General features: G+C 41.3%; 1 protein-coding gene across 1 annotated transcript in view; it reads right to left on the bottom strand.

Annotated features, from left to right (window-relative positions):
* Positions 1-8,141, bottom strand: part of klf12b (Kruppel like factor 12b) — a 50,910-nt gene extending 42,769 nt beyond the window's left edge. Inside the window, exon 1 of the mRNA XM_088315595.1 lies at positions 7,972-8,141. The gene's annotated coding sequence lies outside the window, so the exon portion shown is untranslated. The remainder of the gene's footprint in view (positions 1-7,971) is intronic.
* Positions 8,142-22,804: the final 14,663 nt, after the last annotated feature.

Raw genomic sequence — 22,804 nt, forward strand, 5'->3', positions numbered from 1 at the left:
AGCTAACTGTTAGCCTACGTTAAAAATTGATTAAGCTGCTAAAAATCGATATGTGTGTAGCTCGCTTTGGCTGCCAGAATTATCCTTCAAACGCATACTTCATTTTGGAGCAACGCGAACACTCGCAACGTCTCAATAACCGAGTATCCATCAATCCGTCCATCCATTATCTGATTTGCTTGTCCTCATGAGGGTCACGGGGGTGCTGGAGCCTATCGCAGCTGTCTTCGGGCAGTAGGCGGAGTACACCCTGGACTGGTTGCCAGACAATCGCAGGGCACACAAAGACAAACAACCATCTGTGCTCAGACTCATACCTAGGGACAATTTAGAGTGTTCAATCATCCCACCATGCATGTTTTTGGTAAGTGGGAGGAAACCGGAGTACCCGGAGGAAACCAAGTATTATTGATTAAATACAAATAGGTCAAAATCAGTGATCAAATTAGCCATTAAAATTGAAGTTACGCACATGAATCCATCCATTTTATGACAATTCTGGCTTGCTGACATAATGAGAATCTCAGTGTTCTATTGCTTTGTTAAACTGTCAAGCTAAACAACCAGACAGTGAGTGTTTTATAATCAGTGTTTCCATTGGCCACCAGAACTTCGGCATCAGACCACACATAACTTTACAACATAACAAAACTGCTTCGAAAAGCTAGATTTACAGTTCTGGTAGTAAAACAATCAAATATGTCGTTATAAAATATTCCAATCGTACATAATAGCCTCGGAACAACGAGATGGCAGCAATGACAGTAAAAGCCCAATGAGAGATTGCTAAGGTACGTTATCGTTGTTTTTAAGCTTCAAGTCAAAATGAAACATTTCTTATCTTGTGCCCTTACAGGGAGGTGCATTTGGGAGTACCAGAATGCTCACAATAACCTGCATGCCTCCCACCCACCACCCACATGCCTCCCTTGCTCTATATGGAATGCCGCTTCACTTCTGCCCTAATGGGGGATTCTCTCAGTAGCCTTTTATCCCCCCAGGCAGTGTGGTGCATGTGTGTGCGCTGGTGCTCCAACATGTAATGTACAGTATGTTTTAATATGCTAGCGAGTGGCCCCTCCCTCATCCTTACCCTTCCACCCCGGGATATGCAATATGTACATACAATTTCCACAATGGCTTGTCCAATGAATGCATGACAGCAAACGTGCATTCACACGCTCTCCAAAGACCGGCCTAGATGTTATACTACACGTTTGCAGTCACAGCAATGTCGAGGCGTCGATGCGCTGACTCGTTTCCAAGAATGACTGTCGGCAACTCACGTGGAAACACGTGTTAGTTTAAGATGAGTTCACGGGCAACACTGGCGGTGATAGTGATAAACTGTACATGAAGCAGTTTCAAGTCAAGAATGAAGCCATTTGTGTTTTTTACGTAAAATATATGGTCAGTTCACCGTAGATTATCTTGAGCGAGCATTATAGAAAGTCTTGTAGCATCGATCCTAATTCGCATTGATTATCCCTTCTGTCATCAATAAAAGGTCCACCATCTGACAACCAAACACCTGCAAACTGAAAATAATAACCCAAGGCAATGATTAGTTTGATAAGCAATGGCGAAGCCACACCCCTCACGTGTGATGATAATGCATTATGCTTGGCAATTGAACATAATCCACATTTAATGTTGAAATATGGACACCAACAACCCAATAATCCCCCTAAGAGGAAAAGGTTGACGTGTGATATGATGTATGGCTCTCAGCAAAAGGGCCTTCTTCATGTTAATTTCTGTTCTATGGATAATCATCAAGCTCACCACTTTTGCAATTAAAAATCACACGGCTAGTCAAGAGTATAGTAGAAATTGCGTGAATTCCTGAAGATTTTGTTCATCTACAAGTCCTAGAAATAAACAAAAACAGCACCTTCAGAAAAATGCCTTCCTGGGCGTTTCAAAGTACAAGCTGTGATTGAGTTGTGTATGCCCAATTTCATGTCAATCGGATACACAGGTGGCAGGAGCTAATATTTTACGTGCATAGGCCCTCGTTAAAAAATTATCCAGGACTTGGACACTCAAAAGCACTCCAGCTCTTCAACTCCACTCAATAAAAGCCACACTCTGTTTACTTTAATTAGTCGCCATCAACCGCTTCATTATTATTTTTGTTCATCCTTTGAAAGCGTGATGTGCCGAGCTGATACCTGGAGGAAGCTGTTTGCGCCCGGGGAATTATGATCTATGGCGGGAAGTCCTTTGTGTTGACGCCAAAGACCTTGTCGAATGCCAGCACTACCTAAATGGATTCCACATGTTGTTGACATAATGTCCTCTGCTTGAGAGTTGACTCAGAGTGCCACAACCGGCAGCATCTTTACGTTGGCCCTACTTTGAGAACAAATTAAATCAGCACATTAATGGTTAAAAGCACTGGGTCTTTGTCGACTTGTTAGCTACCCATATTTGGCCAGACGGTGAGAATCGTGGCCACAGATAGTCAGGCCCTACATTGGCATGCTTTTCCATCCTCGCCATGGAAACATGTGAAAGCAACCTTAAATCAGATGACGGGAGCAAAGCGTTCCTAAGCCAGTCTCTTCCCGTAAGAGTGTGACAATAGGCACCTTTTTTTTTTTCTTTTTTTTTTTTTTTTGGTAAATCATCAGCAACAAGATCTAAACTCAATGAGAGGAGATTAACGCACGATCAGAATCCTCCTGGAGTGTGTTTAAAGGTCAGTGTGGTGATAACATTTTTCAGTGAAATACTTCAAAACAAGAAGTTGCCATTGAGAAGCCTTAACTTCCTTTGTTACAGTGTAAGTTTTGTTTTTTTAAGTTGAGGGACAGATCAGTGTTTAGACTATCAGCCGCAGCTTCACAGGGCTGTTGCACAACACTTTCCGCGCTCGGGCCACAAAAGTCACATGCTGCGATGGCTCCGTGCGCGCCCTTAACTCGATTTTGGTCAACAAACACGGGCTGGACACTGGGGTCGAAGGTTGAATCCACAAGAGAAAACACAAAGAGGGAGGAGGGAACATTTTGTCACCATCTGACATGGTGAAGTAACAGCCCAGGGGGAGCTGGATTGGTAATTTTTCAGAAACTAAAAGTGCCTTTTGGTGTTAAATGGTTTGTATTTGAACTGCACCTTCAAAGTTACGGATTAAGTGCCCCTGACACTCGCCCCTGAAAATACTGTTTAGTAAAGATACAGTTTTCACTGATTAGCCTCGATTATTGTAGATTGTACTCTAAGGACAGAAACTGACTTTGACTGTTCCCCCCATTTCTGGCTGCGTGAAATTAAAATCTGCAGAAGACAATGTAGAAAAAAAGTGCTTAACCTCCCTACGACATCAATTTAGTTGAATTCCAGAAACCAGAGATTTCAGAATACCACATGGGAAAATTGAAGGCCTTATTTGCCCGAATTGATGGACTTCCGGTTGATTTGTTTAAACTTTTCTCCCACATCTAATAACAAACTTTGGTCGAGCACATCCCGATCCAGAGTGCGCTTTGTATTTCCATTTGTTCTGAATGCGAAAAAATTTGGATGCTATCCCAGTTGGCACAAAAAATAAGGAAGTAGGAATAATGAGATTAAAAACTGTAACATTAACCACTGTGAAACAATAAAAACTATCTGAACATTGAGAACAAGTGACAATTCGTACAGTGATGCTAACATTTATAACTTTGAAAAATCGCAATAAGTACGCTCATTCTAAAGTCTATTTCTTTTGTATGCTTGCTTATCCTTGTGTGTTATTATTCTTATTGTCTTCTTACCTTGTTCTTTTGGCATCCCCATACTGTTTTGGAAAACACGTCGCAAAAAAGTGAAAGAAAAGCCTGAATTATGAAATTTTGTGTACAATTTTTACAAGAATTCCAGAGCCACAAAAAAGTTTGTTAGTTATACTGACGTCTCACGTAGTTTGAACTGCAAATTTTTGCTCAAATTCAAAGTGTGTGAGTTTCACAGCAGTTTTACAGCTTGTTGGATATAAATTCAACATTTTTACTGGTGTCTCACACATCGCGTCAGAATTACAAATGTAAAGCTCATGTCCACATGCCTTCAAGTCATACCGAGAGCTGCAGTCTTTCTGCTAATCAATGTCTATACGTCTATACGCTCCATAGAGGCGGAACAATCACCCAGCGGTTTGTCAATACAGCTGCAGTTAACCCAGCTGATTAGGGGTAATGCTGGGCTTTTTGAATGGGAGGAGAGAACTTCCTGACGGACTCTGTCTGTCAGCAGGCGACCGATTTGTGTGTCAGACCAGGAGATGCCTCTTAGCGGTGGCTGATTAAATGTCCTGGGTGGCTGAGTGTTGATGGACAGATAGAGTCTATCCATTGGTGATTGCCTTTTTAATTGAGTCCCCCACCACCACCGTCGCCATCAGCGCCGCCACCTGAGCTGATCGCAATCGTAAGCCTGTGTACAGTGAACGGGGTGGGGGTTGAGCCGCAATAGAAGAGACCGAGATCGTAGGAGCGACCGTCGAAGCAGTCACAGGGGGGGGATTACGACTGAAACTGTATCACATCACACCGGTTACGGTGTGCAGCAGTAGAGTCTGCATTAACCACTAGCGCATGCCAGAGAATTTTAGGCTAAACTAGACAATGATGGTTGGAGTTTCACTCTTCAAAGCATGTCGTCAGTGAATCGCTGCATTCTTGAAGTCATATTCACCTTTACACATCTGGCGAGTCACTCATTTTCTGAGAAATTGAATGCTCTTATTGCAAGGAATTAGCCCCCCATGTGACCCCGTGACCAGATTCATACAGTTAAAATAATGATTTACAACAGTCATAATTTGTCAAATAAAAGCCAACAAAACATATTGGTCACAAATCAGACACTGGGTAAGGTAACGATATCCAAACATCACGATGCAATATTATCACGGTATGAACCTTGCGATACGATTATTACAATGGTGTGGGATAATATAAAAAGCTCAAGATATTGTAGAAGGACTTATTGTAAAAAAAAAAAAATAATCCTAATTAATTAATTCAAAAAAAAAAGCCCAGAATATTGTGAAAAACACCACAAGATAGTGTTTTTGTATATAACAGCAGTGACAAAGAAATCGGCTTGGCCTGTCATTTTATTGCCATGTGCTTCTAATGGCTCAGCGGCGCAGAGTAGCATGGTCTATTTACCTAAAAATGACCTGTTCTAATTTTCAGCTAATTCATATTACACAATATGGAAAGTGCTTTGTTACAGCTCGAGCTGTTGTGAAATGTGCTATTTAAATAAAGTTGTATTTTATTGTGTTCGGCTGAGGCATGTTTTTCGACCGAGACGTCCTGCTTTTAATATCGTAACATGACGACGACGATATTATTTTAACATCACAATATTGCTGTTATCGTTACATCCATATTCATTCACAACACGTGGAGAAGCTTTCAAGGATGAGCTCCAATCCAAGAATGTAATCATAAATTCAGTCTTTTTAAGTATAATAATGATCGTTTTTTAATGGCAATGTATGAGTTTTTTATTATGTTGTTATTGAAGACTATAAGGTGTAAAACTGTACTGCATCATCTTGATAGCTGGCTAAGATTACCAAAATATTAGAAACACCTGTCTGTATGATGTAGTGCAATTCTACACCATTCTGCAGACTACAGTGGAGGCTCTAAATTGGAAACACCATTAAGTCAGACAGATCTGATCAGAATTTGGTGGGTACCAAAACTATGATTCCGAAATCGAACAATCGTCAGACTTTAAAACCTCCATCATCAGCATAATGTACAAGATCTGAGCATCAGTTTTGCTTTTTCTTATTTATCTATTTTTTTCAATAAAACTTCCAAAGGGCTATTTGGAAAGAGGAGAAAAGAAGAAAGGGCACAGGAAGATAAGCTAAGAGAGCAAACACAAGTGTCACAATACGTGTCGTCACTTGTTCTTCAAGAAAAGGTAGGCGGCTTTGTTCTTTTTATGCAGGTAAACTTCTTTCAACACGCATATAAAAAATTAAGAATGTAAAAAAATGTGCATTGAGCACACTTGTGACTAAAATTACTGCATTACATCATTAACTGTAAGACTGTGCGCTGAGTTTTGAGGCTTAGTTGTGCACTTTTGAATATTAAATGAACAGTTAATAAAGGTTTTATGATGGCGATACTTTTCTACTTCGATTATCATCATAGTTCCAAAATCAAAGTCAACCATAAGAAGGCTTCCGTCATTTATCCATCCGTCTTTGCGTCCTCAGACACTTGCGAAGCCTGATCATGCAATCAGATGATTAGATAATATCAGCACCAGCTATGGAACAAAACACTTTGGCGGAGAACTGTTTTCAGCTTTGGGTGTTCAACTTCACCACCATTGTCAAGGCATTGTGGAAGAAAGACCCTTACACACAGACAGCCCCTCGCCTTTGATCTTACAGGGGGCCCTTGGTTTCCTACAACATAGGGACACATATACGCACATACACATTTCCAGATTACAAAAGGGTGTATTTGTTTGCGCAGCGATTTAAGACATGCTCAGTTATGGGCTACTGTTTTTCATACAAATATTTACTGATTTAATATAGCACTCGTATATGTATCAGGATGTTCTGACCTATGTACACGTTTGGATTTTATCACTATCATAGGAACAGAACCACAAACTAAGGAAGCCTGTACCTCTACTTGTGAAAAGATTTCAGGGTCAACTTTGTCGCTACCAGATTCCAATATTGGTGGCTTTCAAAAGAACAATGAGAATAAACAAAGAAAAGAAAAGAAAAGAATTGGGAAGATACGGGTCTGCACAGGCAGTGCAAAAAGGACTAATGTGCAGGGATGGTACCTCTCAAAACCGACTAGAACTGTATTTCGTTAAGGCAGCCTTTTTTTTTTTTTGCTCCATCATTTGTACTGTATACGGAAGGCATTTGCACAGGTGTACCAAATGCTGTGGCCTGTGAGCGGCCATAACCTCTAAGAGCCGATCCACTCCGCCCCTAATATGGAAATGTATTTAAGTGAGAGTTCAATTGGACACTAATAATCTCACTCGTTGAACAACATCAAGTGATCTGCAGGGGGTCTCATCCACACACATATTGTATGAGCGCGCACACACACACAGCTGTCACGCAGTTACAGTCAAGGCGAGGGCCTCTCTCTGAAAAACGTCGGGGTGAAGTCGCAGAGGTCAGCGCTCAGTTTCCACATCAAACCAGAGAGCAGAGGCCACCCTCCCACCACCACACCACCCCTTCACCTCCCTTCTCACTCCCTCCTGCTTGCCCTCGCTACGTTTACAAATGCCTTTGCTGTCAGCTATGACCACCTTCACCCCCTCCAACTCCCAAACACCCGACCCACCAACACTGTAATTGAAAATAAGAGCCAAGGGCCACCCCCCACCCCTTTGGCCTGGTGGTGCTGTCTCTCCCTCTCTCCCTCTCGCGGCCACACTGACAGCTCCCCATCAATACCAATGACTATTACCCTACACTGCCGATGACATCCAAGACACCCAGCCCTGCAACACTCTCCCACTCCCCACCCTCGTACCGCCACCTCCCCCCGTGTCCTTCCTCCCGCTACCCGAGCCGCCCTAATGTTTAACCCGTTGCTAACGGCCGCCGTCTCTAAGCTGCCACACAGCAGGCTCGGGTAGGCAAACAACACATTGGTACGCACACACACACTGGGCACGCAACTCTTTCTGAGAGGGGGCAAACTTTTCCACTGCGCTTCAACGCGACTTTGGCGCAGCTTTAAAAGTTACCTCGCAAAAAGGGGGAATTTAAACTTCACAGTCGAAAGATTAGGTGTCGCGGTGACACATAAGGTGAGCTGTCATCTCTCCTTGGGCAATGACAGCTGAAGCCATGCACACGCGTAAGACAAACGAAGCACACAACAACAATAACAACAACCGCGGCAGCTGAGAGAGGGAGTAAGAGTGGAGGTAAAATAAATGGAAGTGCACACAGACCTTGTCAGAAGCTGCAGAGCCGTGGAGACTGTTTTCCTTTCCACGGTCTCCTCTCCCTCTCCTCGTCTCCTCTGCTATCTGTGAGTATGGACGCGTGCGAGAGTGCGTGTGAGTGCGTGTGCATGTGTGAGTGTACGCGCAGCTCCCTCTCCTTCTGCCTCTCAGCTGCTGCGCGCAGGCAGGCAGCTCTCAGGAAATGAATGGGGAGCGCTGCACAGAGTTGTGTTGTACTTGCAAATGACTTAACCCCGCATCACATGATCCGCTCAAATGTAGGCTGGACCGGTGGGTGGAGGCTTCATAAACGCACACACATACACACGTAGAAGGAAGACAATATAGTCTAAGCTTTAACAGCATGCGTCGAATTACACAAGGGGCCCACCGCTGAAGATGGAGGGGGGTCTGACGAGTCTAGCCCCGGTTAGCCTTCCTCCTTCCCGGAGAGAGCGAACTGCCTCAAGGCAGGACATCACAGGGATGTTTGAAGAAGATGAAATTGGTCAATTTTCAAGAACCTTGGAACGGCATTTACTTTCTAAATGCATTTAACATGTTTGAAAAGAAGTCCTGAAAGACAGAGAGGAATTTAGCACTGAATTGTTGAGATATGTTACTCTTTCACTTTTTCAGTTGTCCAGATTTTTGGGGGGCGTGGCTAAAACGTGGAGAAGAACGCACTTGGACGCCTGGCATGAGTTGACCCTCTCCCACTACAGAAGTAGCCTACTGAGCGACTTCCTTTCATCTATGGCTATCCACTGCAATTGCAAGTTACTTAAAAATGAAACCTGAGCCTATTTCAACTTTTACAATGTGCAGTTAGTAGAAGTGTAACAAAAAAGGAAACTATGTGAGTGCATCTAACCGAATCGAATTGTTACACGTTGAAATAGATTGAGATACATATGGAATCATCTTTTATTGGAGAGTTTTATATCTTAGCAGGAAATTACATTACTGATACATTACTCACTGGCTTATTCCAATGTATGGAAAATGACCACAAAATTATATCACAACCTCTCGAACTGAGCCATACTATATGGAATCGAATTGTGATCCCACTGAGTCGCACTGAATCAAATCGTTCCACTTTCAAATCAAACCGTTCTTGCTCACCCCACATATCTAAAATTGTATCAAACTGACTTTTGTGGAGAGATGCACACCCCCGGCAGTTAGCCATCTAACCATGCCTAAAGCCCCCAAAATGCATTTTCTCTGAAGTGTTAGACCACCCGTAGCCATTGACGAGTTGGACGGCTCCACTGCGAAATGGCGTGCTACTAGCGGCTTGTGCCGAGTAGGTTCAATATTCCAGAGCATCGCACCATGCGCCACACGGAGATCCACACAATGGATACTTGAGCAAGGTTCAGCCCGAACACGAAATATTGCATCGCCCCTTGTGTCTCGTGTGTGTTTGTGTGCAGGGGAACTACATGGGGGTTGCTTCGAGCCAAGAAGGGGGGCTTTTCCTCACAACAAAACAAAAGGTTAAACATCACTAGTGAATCTGGTGGCCAGTGGTTGTGCTACTTTGGTTGCAGAATGCATCTGGGCATCTGATGTCAATTCAACATCAATTTGATATCAGTTGAATGATTTTATGTCATATTGATATTGGACTGACATCCGTTTGCACAGGGATTTTGATTTGATTTTTACAGATGGAAATGAGCTAATCTATAAACAAATAAAACAAATGAGTAAAATACAAAAATATAAATCATGTCCTGTGTGTGTGCGTGTGTGTGACCAGCCTTGGATAATACTGTACACTGGGACAATGCATGCGTCTCAGTTTCCCTCGCGGGTGTTTCCCATTTCGCAGTGGCTCCTCCCCGTGGGAGCACTCATTAAGGTAAAGGCGTCAGGACTCATCTGCATGTACACACTGTGCAGATGGGAGTTTTGGAGCATTGTGATTGGGCTTCGGCAAGGGATGATAGAGATGCTTGCCGTAGTACAATGAGGGCTAGGCATTTAATATTCCTCCTGTTTCAGGTGAGATAGTGAGAGGCTTGCATTTGCCTGTCAGGCTCGAATGGCTGGGTGGAGGGAAAGAAAGACATGATGAATGGGCTAAGGTGGGCTCAATAAAGGGGTGCATGGGCGATTGTGTTGGGCTGCAAAAGGGAAGATGGAGAGGTGGCTGACGTAATGCACAGGTGTCAAACCAAGTGACGAGCATATGACAGCTGACCAGTTGGTAGCTAACCACCAGAAGTTAAGGTAGCAGTCGACATGTTCATTCAGTGCTCCTTTTGGTCAAATAGCACCAAAAGATGGACTTGGGTGCACAACATCAGTTGCAGATGATCCACATCAGTCATTTGTTAGCAAGAAATTAGACAAACTGACTGAGACCCAGAAAGCCAAACGGACTGAAACAAGTAGAAGAAGAAACCAACCAAAATAGGCAGTGACAGCCCGAAACGATTCTTTACAGAACCAACAAAAATATGTTAAATGGCATTGGATTTCGTACAAAATACTGAGAAAATGCTTTTATTAATTCAGAAATTGTTTATTTAAAATATGAACACGCCAAAAGAATATCTTTTCGACTAATGGAAATGAATGGCTTTTTTTTTTTTTTTTTGACAGAATCCAACTAATTTCTTGTGTGAGCACTAGTTTGCATCCTAAATGGACTGTTGTCAAGAAAAATGTAAATACTGTATTGATTTGTAATATTTTAGTTGAAAACGTGAAAAATATATCAGTTGTCTTCTAATCACAGGGCATGACTTTTTGTCCAAAATCCCACTGAATAATCTTGCTCCAATATATTTGTTTAAATTTTTTAAATAAGCAAAATCAGGGGCAATAATGTCATAAAATAAGGTGGAGAACATATATTTATAAGGTTTCACAGTTCACAGTAGCCCTCGGAGGACAATCTTACCACTCCTGTTTTATATGGATGGAGAACGCAAAACTATTCTGCTGCTTCCTTTAATGGATTTTTTTTTTTTTTGGTCACAAAGCAGCTTAAAAGCATATCCAGCATTATTATATTTTCTCATTTTTTATGATTTCCCAATGCTTTTAAGTAGTTTGTATACTGAAAGGGTTGCAGGAGAGTTACACAATTCCTGCAAAAAGCTTTTTTGTCTGTTTTTTTTTTCTGCATGACACCTACATCAGCGTTCAACAGTACACCCACCTAAAATACTACAAACACCACTCGGAGCAAGAGGGAATTGCTCGGCTCGCTCGGTGCCCGCAGCAGCGAGATGGAGGTGGAACTGCTTGTTACGATGATCCAGATGCAACACCAATGGATTTTTTTACAAAACACACACACACACAAATGGATGATGTGACGTTTTGCTTGCTGTGTGGGAAAATCACAGCCTGTGGAACCTGAGGAAATTGAAGCCAAGCTTTGGAACACAGTCACAGTCTGTCATACCTGACATAGTTGTTGTTGAGCATTTTGTGGATTTGTGACAAAATTGGCCACCCTGTCACCTCAGAACATCAATTTAAGATGAAGGTGCTATGAGGCGATATTGTCTTGTGAAGACTTTGTCAGAAATTGTACAAAAAAAAAAGCACAGTTTTGCATGACAAACGTCCCTACATCCCCATACATGTACTCCACTAACAATATATTTTTACGCAAAAACACCTTGTGGTCAAAACTTTGATTTAAAAAAAAGAAAAAAAAAAGCCCCCTCTTATTATGCTGAACACAAAATTATACTAAATTCTTGGGCCCACAGAATTTGAGCAGTGGGGGTGCAGTATTTTGAAGCAGCAAAAGTTGACTAAATTGTCATGAATGTAGTATTTTGCAGTCTTCAAGACATGACACAATTTTAAAGCCGAAAGAGTATATTATTATATAGCATCAGTTTATCACGAATTGAAGTCCACTTTTTGACTAATTGGAGTGAGAAGAACTTCATGAGGAAAATGGATGGGAAGGTGGGGAGCGGTTACGCTAAGATGACAGCAGATAGTATGAGGGCGTTGCATGGGCAGAACAGGGCCGCCTGGATATATTCTGTCCCCAGTAGGGCTTATTAAACACCTGAGACGCACCAAGCAACTGTAGACAGGCCGCTAATGCGTCACCCGGCGGTGGCAGCAGCTCGGAGATAATATGGGCGTCTGGGGGTTCATTTGCGGGGCATCATCACGGAGGCTTCAGAAGACATCAAGACATTATTAGCGTTACACACGTCTCCCTTGCATCATCCGACCCAATCTCATCAAATTATTGTAAAAGCATTCGTCAATTAGTCACGCGCAACAAAATGTGAGGGGGCGAACATTTGCACTCTATAAAGGAGCTTCCGATTTGACTCTGGAGGAAAATTTAAAGAATGTGTGTAGGAGAGGTACTGCAGTATAGAAGATAATATTACTCCTCTAGTATCATGGTATTCTATCCTAATCCTGCAAGTACCTTTTTATGATGCTTTTCTCTGTACAGTGCCAATTTAGCCCAGTTTGACTCGGTTGGTTTTTAATTCAAAACTATACAAATCCTGTCACTGAACGCATCAGTCACAACCAGACATGCTAAGAAACACCAACAATGGGGGAAAATAATTTTCAATCTCAGTTTATTTATCAGAGCAAATTTCATTAAAGAGGAGACTGAGGACAGTGAAAAAAACAAAGCACAGCAGTTAAGTGGAGAGTGTGAAGAAGAATATTGGATTGCAAAAAGGGTAAGACAACGTTAAGGTGATATCTCACTGACCGGCGAATTTTTGCAAAGGTAAAGAATGTTGGCTTTGGCAACATTTCTGACAAATGTTAATGAAAACAGGCGGCCGCGTCCATCATTGGCGACATTTAGCAACTTTTAGCAATGCTTAGAGACAACGTAAGTCAAAGCGTGATGATTAGCAGCTCGTGCATTGGTGATGAAGGCAGGGCGGAGCTGCCAGAACTCTCGTCAAATGCACGACACATGACCGTCAACACTTTTTACGGGCGTCGCAGTACTCTGCTTCAATTGTGCAGAGACATACTCGCTCTGGACAGCACCAGTGCAGAATTGTGCACATGCACACTTTAGACCAATCATTGGACCCAACCCAATGGAAAGGTGTCCTGAACTTCCTCATCGTTCAGTTTGTGTAACTTGTAAAATTTAACACCCAAAAACTAATACTGACAAGTTGGTGCATTTGCCTTCAAATGTCTCGTTCACAAACTGCTTCACGAATGGGTTTTGCTGTTTGCTTTAAACTCACCCAATTGGCATAGTAAAATAAAGGGTACTCCTCATTGCTTTCCTCTTTGTGCTTTGTTTCCCCTGGCATGTGGAGAATGGGTCTTGATATCTCACTAAGAGGCGCACGCTTCGCACGAATGGGTCGGTATATATTGGAACCGTGGTAACCATGGACGCGCAGCCTCTGGAATTGGCAAATCAAAAAGGACTTTGGCGACACTGCTTACAACCTTTTACAAATGCTTACAACTGTTTTTGAAACATGTGCCACTGTTGGTGCAGCATAACAGTTAAACCCCGCTTCACCGTGTTTGCTGCGAAAAATGTACTCAGAATGTATTCAATTAGCATTTCCTCAATGTGTTCGAGACCCAGACTAGTGATTTCGAAGCAGATGTTTATTAACATTACTTAGAAATATTGCGTCTTACTTTTCACATGCAAACTTTTTTTTAACTGAATTCTCGCGAGAGCACACTTTTGTATAGAAAACTGACTGTTTTTTTAAAGCACACACCAAAAGAACATAAAAAATGGACATAATTCAATAAAATTCGCTATGTTTTTCTGCAACAATTGGAAGATTAATTTTGATCCAAATAATAATGTTAATAGGCGTATTTTCATTATTTCTAGCCATCTTTTCTCAAATATACATGGATACGTTTTACCCAAGAGGACACTGAATGCAACAACTCAGTGAAGCGCGGCAGGCAAGTGGAGATTATTGAGTATCTACTATACTGTTCACGGCGGAGGCACAACAACAGGTTAAAGGCCTCGACACACTCCGCCGTCGGAAAGTCGGTAAAAAGCATCTGTTTGGTGTAGTGGGCAACGTTGTAAAGTCAGAACCGTTGTTGCGGCGTCTGTGGGGCATGCTCATCTGATACAACATGTGGAATCAAGTTGGGCTGTTGGTACAAATGATCTCTGTGATTGGCTGTCAGCTAGCAAAACAGTGCAATCGACATGCACGGGAAATTATGAAAGTTGACTAACTGGGAAAATTTAAGCCATCACTCAAGAACTGAATCAGCTCATTTTTTGGCTGGCTAGACAGAAGAGCGCGAAAGACGAAGAAATCACTCTCATTCAAGAAAGAACGTCGTTATTGGACATCTACGTGAGAGGCGACGCAGTGACTATCGCCACCGATAACAAGGAGATGTACTACTTCTCACGCCTGAGCAGAATGTCCGGAGTAGTTGGCATCTATGTCAGTTTTTGCGGTGTGTTCTTCATTTTCCGGTCCGACGTGCTGAATTCTCGGCCGACGTGACGGTTGGCCATGACAGCTGACGTTGGATTGGTGTGTAGAGGTCTTTTGTTGACATCATTGACTTTCATTTAGATCCTCTTTTGCAAAAATTCAATGGGCTCTTCCTCATGTTATCATCACTAATAAGACCTAACGTGTGAGGAAAATAATCAAAATAATAAACAATGGCTTTGGAAGGAATTCATGTAATTTTTTTGGAGTGCGTGTGCTTATCTATTTTGTTACACATAAAACCCAGCGAATTTACATTTTGAGAACATGCATGCCTTAGCTGTGAATAGTCCTAATAGCATGTTAAGGTAAAAGCGTGATTAATAGAAATGTGACCTATGGCATGATCATGCATAAAAGAACACATTAGGGTAACTCACGGTGTGGTTTACTGCGTTTCATCTATCCCACTGGCTATCCTCCAAATGTTTATCGTAGCATATATGTATTATGGACAACATAATAAGGTCAACTCAAATCGAACAGTGAACTCTCTTTTGATTGACGTTGAATCTAGGAGGTAAAATGTCACTGAGACATTTGATATTTTTGTGTAGATTGTGCTATATAAGCAGCAGATGGGATTGCTCCAGCCCAGCCACAGTGTGTGTGTATGTACGCAGTCCAAAAAAAATGCAAATGAAAAAATAGTCACATAACTGTGAAATATAGAGAAGAAGACAGAGCAAGAAGAAGGCAGAGAAATAGAGCGTTAGCACATCTGCTAGCCGAGGGTGTCTCCCCCGGTTCAGTGGATTTGCATGTGTGTATAAGCGTGTGCATGTGTGGGTGGGCGCTGTGCATTTGTGTTTGTCCAGGCGTCAGTACACCTGCGCAGACTGAGTGGGCTGGCGCGGAACTCGACGGTTCCCCCGCGGGCTGTCTCTATGTCAGGCCCTGCCAAGGTCAGCCTCCCGCCGGGGGTGGGGGGCGGGGCGGGGGTGGTGAAAGGGACGTACCAGCAGGACAACCGCGATCACAGTGCACCAAGTGCCGCCTTTCGCTCTCCGAAACGTGCACTGACACGTGTATGGAAGCGCCTCCAAGTTTGTAAATTGGTTTGGAGTGCTACTAGTATGTGATTGGCTGGCCGCTGGCCAATCAATCTCCAGTACGTAAAAAGCGAAATATATATATATATCCATCCATCATCTGTACCGCTTCTCCTCACTAGGGTCGCGGGGGGTGCTGGAGCCTATCCCAGCGATCTTCGGGCAGTAGGCGGGGGACACCCTGAACTGGTTGCCAGCCAATTGCAGATATATATATATATATATATATATATATATATATATATATATATATATATATTTCATTAAAGTTTTTTATGCTTTGCTTGAAAAAAAAACCAACTCAGCGTATTACTTTAGTTTAGCTTTTTTTATGATTGGGATGTTTTCCTTAAAATATGACTTTTGTCTCATACATTTGACCTTTTCTTATTTCTTGCAAAATTCATTTCTTTCTTTTTTCTCATACATATTCCCATTTTTTTCTTTGAAAATATTATTCACATAATAATGTCTTTCCTTACTTTTTGCCAAAAAACATTTTTTTTGCTCGCCAATTGCTTCTTCCACCATCCCAAAACTCCCTTTTATTGCAAGAAGTTTTATAGTAATATTGCATTTTTTGTCTTGAAATATGTTCATTAGTAATATGACACTTTTTCCCACCCTCTCAAAAAATGAGTCTTTTCGCAATATTCTGATTTCAGCTTGTTACGAGTTAACTCAATACATTTTTTAATGAATCATTCAGATTTTTTTCCAAAATAATTCAGTCCTTATCCAAAGGTTGTGACTACTTTTTTTTTAAAAACATGCCACGGACTATGTAGAGCCTCAGTTAACCAAACCGGCTTGATTTTGAAACGTGAGTACAGGGAGAACATGCAAACTCCATCCACACTGGAATTCTTCGGAACTCAGAACTGTGAGGCAGAAATGCTAACCACTCCTTCACCGTGCTGCCTTGACCTTTATCATTTCAAAAATATATATATCAATGACTAGATGCCAACTCGTTAAGGGCGTGCCTTTCTTGCGCCTAGAGTTAGCCAATACAGGCTGCAGCTCACCTTTTTAAAATGATGAGGTACGGCAAATTGGTGGATGGGATATATTATTTTTGTCTCACAGGTTTACATTTTTTTCTTAAGGATGTGCCTTGTTTCTGTGAATAGAAGACTTTTCTTAAAAAAAGGTGAGGAGAGAAGCACACATACAAGAAGTTACATAAAGTCGGACTACTCAGATTGACATTGATTTCAGGTGTCAGGTGTAATGTCATGTCCGTTTTCTGCTTTCAGTGTTGTAATTCTGACCACACTCGCGACCTACGCTGCCCCCCCCCCACACACATACACACTACCACCACTACCAACCCAGCTGTCAAGCCTGTCATCAACAGTTGTGTGAGCCACCTCTCTGTTGCTCTTTTGTTGCAAGACCTTGTGTTGCCAAACCCCGAACAGCCCCACTCCAAACTCCCACCTACCACCACCGCCGCCTCACCTCTCTCCCTCCTTCCCTCCCAGGCGTTTGGGTACAGCCAGTGCTCTCCAAACACGAGGACGCGAGCTGCCAACGAATCGCCATGGCAACAGCTTTACTCTCGCCCCAACTGTGGAGAATCGACAAGGCCCCCCTCTCGCTCTCACTCTCTCTCTTTCTCCCAAGCGGCCCGAATTAGACTTGTCACAGTGTTTTTCTGGCATCCCTTTAAATCATCATGTGTGCGTAGAGTGGGAGGAGGAGGAAGAAAGAGAGGTGAATGGGGGTGTTAATCAAAAAGACAGATTGCGGCGCAACAAATGATTTTTTTTTTCTCCTTGAGTATAGGCATAAGTCTGCAGTGGGTGGAGACGAGGATGCCTGAGATATTTCCGGGCCAGGGTGCAGGACTTATCTCTCTGGGCGCCAGTGCAAGAGTGCTCTCCAGAAGAGATAACGAGGCAAACGTCTGCTCGTCACATCAATTCCTTGTTCCCATCTCACTTTTTATGGGATTTATTGGAAGATTCCATCCCTGCACGTCAGTTCCCTTGTATGTCACACACAAACAAGGCAGAGCGCTTATCCAGATGCCACTTTGTGCAGGTGGAGGCCTTGGACAACCACTCAAGTTTCCATGAACGTCTGCAACATGACGTTCCTTCATCCGTTTCATTTCCGTGAGCTCTTCACGTTTTGAAAAAAAATAAAGAATAGAAATGATGTTTCAGCATTTAAAAATATAATTTCTCCCCATCTACAGGCCCTTGTTTCATATTTCCAAAACATGCTTGTTAGATTGATATGATGTCTACAAATACATTATGGGACGTGCCCGGTGATTGATAGATGTCCAGTTATCATACCAATTATCAGAGATGGTCATTCCCTCCCAGGGACGGAACAGTCGCTCTGTCCATCCCAGACGGAAGCCCATTTTAAAAGTTTTTAAAAATGGCTAGACGAAGAAGGACGGAAGTGAGTTTTTGTCCGTCCCTTTAATCATCCCAAAACAAGTCACGTACTGCGGTTGTATGGAATTCACTCGGAGCAGAATGAAATCTTGAAAAGCTGGTGCGTGTACTGGCCCTTTAATTGAGAGTTCAGCTGAGTGAGCGAGCAAGTGAGTGGGTGAGCGAGCAGAGAAGCACAAGCAGCGAGAGAGAGAGAGAGAGAGAGAGAGAGTGAGAGAGAGAGAGACAGAGAGATAGAGAGACAGAGAGAGAGAGAGCGTGATTGTAATTCAAAGTCTGTGGACTGTTAAACTGTACCATGTATTATCAAAATGTTTTAAAATAATATTTTTGTTGAATTTATAATTTGTAATTACTGTGGTGTTTTTCATTCTAATCCAGCACACAAGTCAAATTATTTTTTAAAGAAAAGGATAAACTAAAACTGAATGTTTTTGAAAAAATTAAAACTAATAAAAACTCTATCACTATGAAAACAAACTAAATTAAAAAAAAGAAAAACAATACAAAATAAAAACGAAATGAAATTTAAAACTATAATAACATTGGCTATGACATGCGTATTTAAAAAAAATAATATAATAATAATTAATATTTAAACTTGAATTTAGAGGCTAAAAATGGGCAAGGAGAGGATGATTTTTCAAAATATATTTGAATATTCTTCTCTCAAACATACAGAATGTTTTAACATATATAGTATGGCAAAAAGTGTTATTTTTCTACGGCGGCCAACTTATCCTTCAAGTAATTCCTCAAAATTGGGACTTCATGTTCTTGTTTACTTTATTAAGGAAATAATATTCTTGTGGGGGGGCGGCACGGTGGGCGACTGGTTAGCACGATGGCCTCACAGTGAAAGACAGTATCGGTCGTGGATTCAAGCCCAGCTCCGGCCTTCCTAGGTGGAGTTTGCATGTTCTCCCCGTGCCTGCGTGGGTTTCCTCCGGGTACTCTGGTTTCCTCCCACATTCCACAAACATGCATGGCAGGTTGATCGGTCACTATAAATGTTCCCTCGGTATGAGTGTGAGCGCAGATGGTTGTTGTCGATGAGTGCAATGCAATTGGCTGGCAATCAGTTCAGGGTAGCCCCTGCCCACTACCCGAAGACAGCTGGGATAGGCTCCAGCACCCCCTGATTTTTTTTTCTCCAAATAGGTTATCCAACATTTTCTCCAAGTTTTGAGTTTCTTTGTCATAATCTTTACTCAAATATTCTATTCTTATAGATGTCATAGATATAGCTTGAATACATTTTAAATGGCAACTTTTATCTTAAAAATCTGAGTAAACTGTGACTTTTTTTTATAATATTATATTTTTATTGAAAAAAAAAACTTTTTCTCATCACTTTTTCTGGGTGAAGACCTTTTTTTCTTATATCAGTGTTCATCTTGGGTGACACGGTAGACGACTGGTTAGCACAATGGCCTCACAGTGCAGAGGTCATGGGTTAGATTCTGGCTGCGGCCTTCCTGTGTGGCGTTTGCATGTTCTCTTGACTTTTTCCTTGTACATTTGTCACATTGTCATTGTTATTGTAAATAGTCTAACTTTAGAATGTATTAATTTATTTCCTGCAATTATTTTCCAGAACTTTTCTTTTTCCAGAAACAACATTTGACTTTTTTCTTCAGGCGACTTTTCTTTCTCAAAATGTTCTCATTACCTATGATAAATATTTGATGTGTTCAAACTCTGCACCACTTTCCTTCTGTGCATGTATACTGAAAGTAGACTTTCAATTACACGTCTCTTTATTTCCTCCTTGATTCTTTATCAGGCCAGGGTCATTGATAAGCCAAAAGAGAAGGTAAGATTTTTCCCCTATCCACTTTGAGGAGGCTGCGCAGGCAGCGAAAAGGAAACTTCAGAGCTCAGCTTTACGGAATTACATCACGGCTAAACAATGTCTATATTTAACTTGAGTCAGGTTTTTCTCTCTTCCAGGAATTTCCAAAACAGGGTGAACATCTGAAAGGGTGAGCGCAGTGGGGGAGTACAGTAGGAAACAATGTCTGTGATGTTTGGAGTGGACTTTAAACTCTGGGCGCTGAGATTGCACATTCCGTCTTGTCTCAGGAAGGGCTTTTCTTGCTCATAAAAGCACATGAAATGTTATGCTGGTGAATGCTCATTTGCATTGGGTTTCACAGCTGCTTAATGGACTACAATCCAAAGAGTATTCTTAACAAATGTGCTCTCTAGTCACTTTCATGTGACCCTTGATTAAAAAAAAAAAACTAAAAAAAAAAAAAACATCTCAATGTGTACTCCTCAAATAGTGGTGCAATGTGTGGTGGGGAGGGAGGTATGATTGGCCCCAGGGAACATGCTTTCTTTCTACTAGAATGTGTAATTGCACATCCACTACAGTAGGTGGCAATGGTGCTCTCTTTTAAAGCAAATTATCAGACACGATGTTCTTCAAATCTTTTTCATTACAGATGAGAAAACAATGTTAATATTGTTAGTCTCTGTTGTATATAAATCCATGTTTGTTTCTTTTCCTTATTGTTAATAAGGATACAATATTATGCAGAAGTGTACTTATAACCATTTTATAGACAAATTATACCAGTTGTTGGAGAGTTGTGGGGCAGCAGGGGCGAACTGTTTTTTTTTTTTCCAAGGGGGACTTAACAGAAAGAAATTGAGAACTGCTTTTGTGAGATGTCACCAGAACACTATTTTAATTGCCTCTTTTTAGATTTTCTTATTTATCAGGGTAGTACTATCACACATATTATTTCTAAAACAAATGCGAATAAATTTTTTGTCAGATTGCCTTTTTTTGTTTCTATTTTTCCTATAAGATTATATTGTGCATCAACATTTTTATAGAAAAAATATCTTTTGTCCTTGAAATAATTCATGAGATAAATATTTGTTCTCAATTATATTTTTCTCCAAAAATATAGAAATTTAAGAGAGAATTAATTTGACAAAAAGTCTTAATTGACCCCAAAAAAAACTTCTTGTCATATAATGTTTGCTTCCATTTTTCATGAATAAAAAAATTATACAATTAGCTATTTTTTTTATAAAGTAAAAACCCCTCTCTCACAATAGTTTGACTTTTTTTCTCACAAGATTTCTTCTTTTGTTTCAAAATATGTTTATTCCAGTAAATGTACAACATTTTTCTCAAAAAATACAAAAAAATTCATGTAAAAAAATAGTTTTGTCTTCTTGTAATACAACTGAAAATTCCTGAAAATATTTGCCTGGATGACTGCAGACTGCATTCTCCCAAAAATAAACACCCCCCCCCCCCCAAAAAAAAAATATATATATATATATATTTATATATATATATATATATATATATACAACAACCTTCATAAGAATACGACTAGATGAGACGCATGTCACTACCTCCTTGGGGGAAAAAAAATTGACCTTTTCTCTAATAGCAACTGCTAGTCAAAAGCGTAAACTTTTCTGTGGTAGTACAATTATATTTGTCCTTTGTTTTCTCCTAATAAACACTCCTTTGCACTGGTCCCGCTTTGGAATAAGACTAATTCCAATCTGCTGTGTGTGTGAGAAGGGGTGTATGCGTGTGTGTGTGTGATGTTTTAAAATGTGCGTACTCACAAACTTGCTTGCTTCACCACACTGACAGCAGATGGCCCTTCCCATCATGGCTAATGGAGGAATTCAGCTGGCAGAACCCCTTCTTGTTCATGGTCAGCGTGGACGTGTGTGCGTGTGCGTGCGTGTGTGGGTGTGCGGGGGTGCGTGTGTGCGTGGGGGGGGTGGGTGTGTGTGTGTGTGTGTGTGACCTATTTGTATTCTGGGCAGAGCAGATGAGGCTCCAGGCCCGCTGCCCTACTCCCCTCCAGCCCGTCCCCCCGGGGAGGGCATCTGTGGGTCTGCACTGGTTAGATAGGGCAGACCCATCATGGCAGCACTTTAAAGAGTACCTCACTTGTCCCGTGAGAAGGGATGTGTTTGGATTTTGGGTGTGTGTGCGGGGGGCCACCTCATGTGTTGGCGTGCTGAGGCGTCACCGCTTCCCTGCTTTCGTCTCAAGTGACATTGTTTCTTTTTTTTTTTCTGGCAAAAAGTGTTCCCAAAGCAAAGAGTTTATTGTGACAAAGATGAGAATCTATTGTGACAATTGATGAGAAGCTAATTTACAAACAGTAATTTTGATATTGTATGCAATAAACAATAGAGCACAAAAAAATGCTGTCTTTCATTAGTCAATTGTGTCCTCAGACATGACACATTTTCTTGCAATTTCACAATGCTGGAACATCTCATTGTCTGAAGTGATCCTCCATGAAACAGGAAGTAGGCTGCTAGCTAATGAACAGACGGACTGACGAAGATTAATATGGTTCTCATTTTTTTTTTCCATGTTTTGCCGTTTCAGTCACGGAATCGTTTTGGATGCCTCAAAATCAACAAAAAGAAAAAGTTATTGTCCTTAGTCGTCCTTCATTAACCAGAAAGTAGCCTGCTAGCAAAGAAATAAACACACAAAAAATAAACAAAACAAAAATAGTTTGCATTTCCACAATGTTTTTCTCATTGTCCGGTCTGAGTCATGATGGAATAATTTCTTTTATCATAAAGCAAAAAAATGGCACAGTTCCATTGTCTTTAGTCATCCGCCATCATGAACTAGAAAGTAGCCAGTCATGAACAAACTGATGGCTGAACAAACCAAAGTATCTTTAGTATATTAAAAACACACAAGAAATTTTACTCTGGTAGTTGGAGCCACTATAGTACTACAGCAACCAAACCACGATAAAGAAAAAAAATAATAATTTGGACGTAACACATGATGAGTGATGAGGTGATATCAGTTCAGTCGTGATATTATCCCGTTAATGCAACAAATTTGCAAATGAGAGCGAGCCATCAA

This window comes from Idiotropiscis lumnitzeri, chromosome 14 (assembly GCF_059441095.1).
Source record: "Idiotropiscis lumnitzeri isolate Australia: NSW breed Sydney's pygmy pipehorse chromosome 14, RoL_Ilum_1.0, whole genome shotgun sequence".
Lineage (NCBI taxonomy): Eukaryota > Metazoa > Chordata > Actinopteri > Syngnathiformes > Syngnathidae > Idiotropiscis > Idiotropiscis lumnitzeri.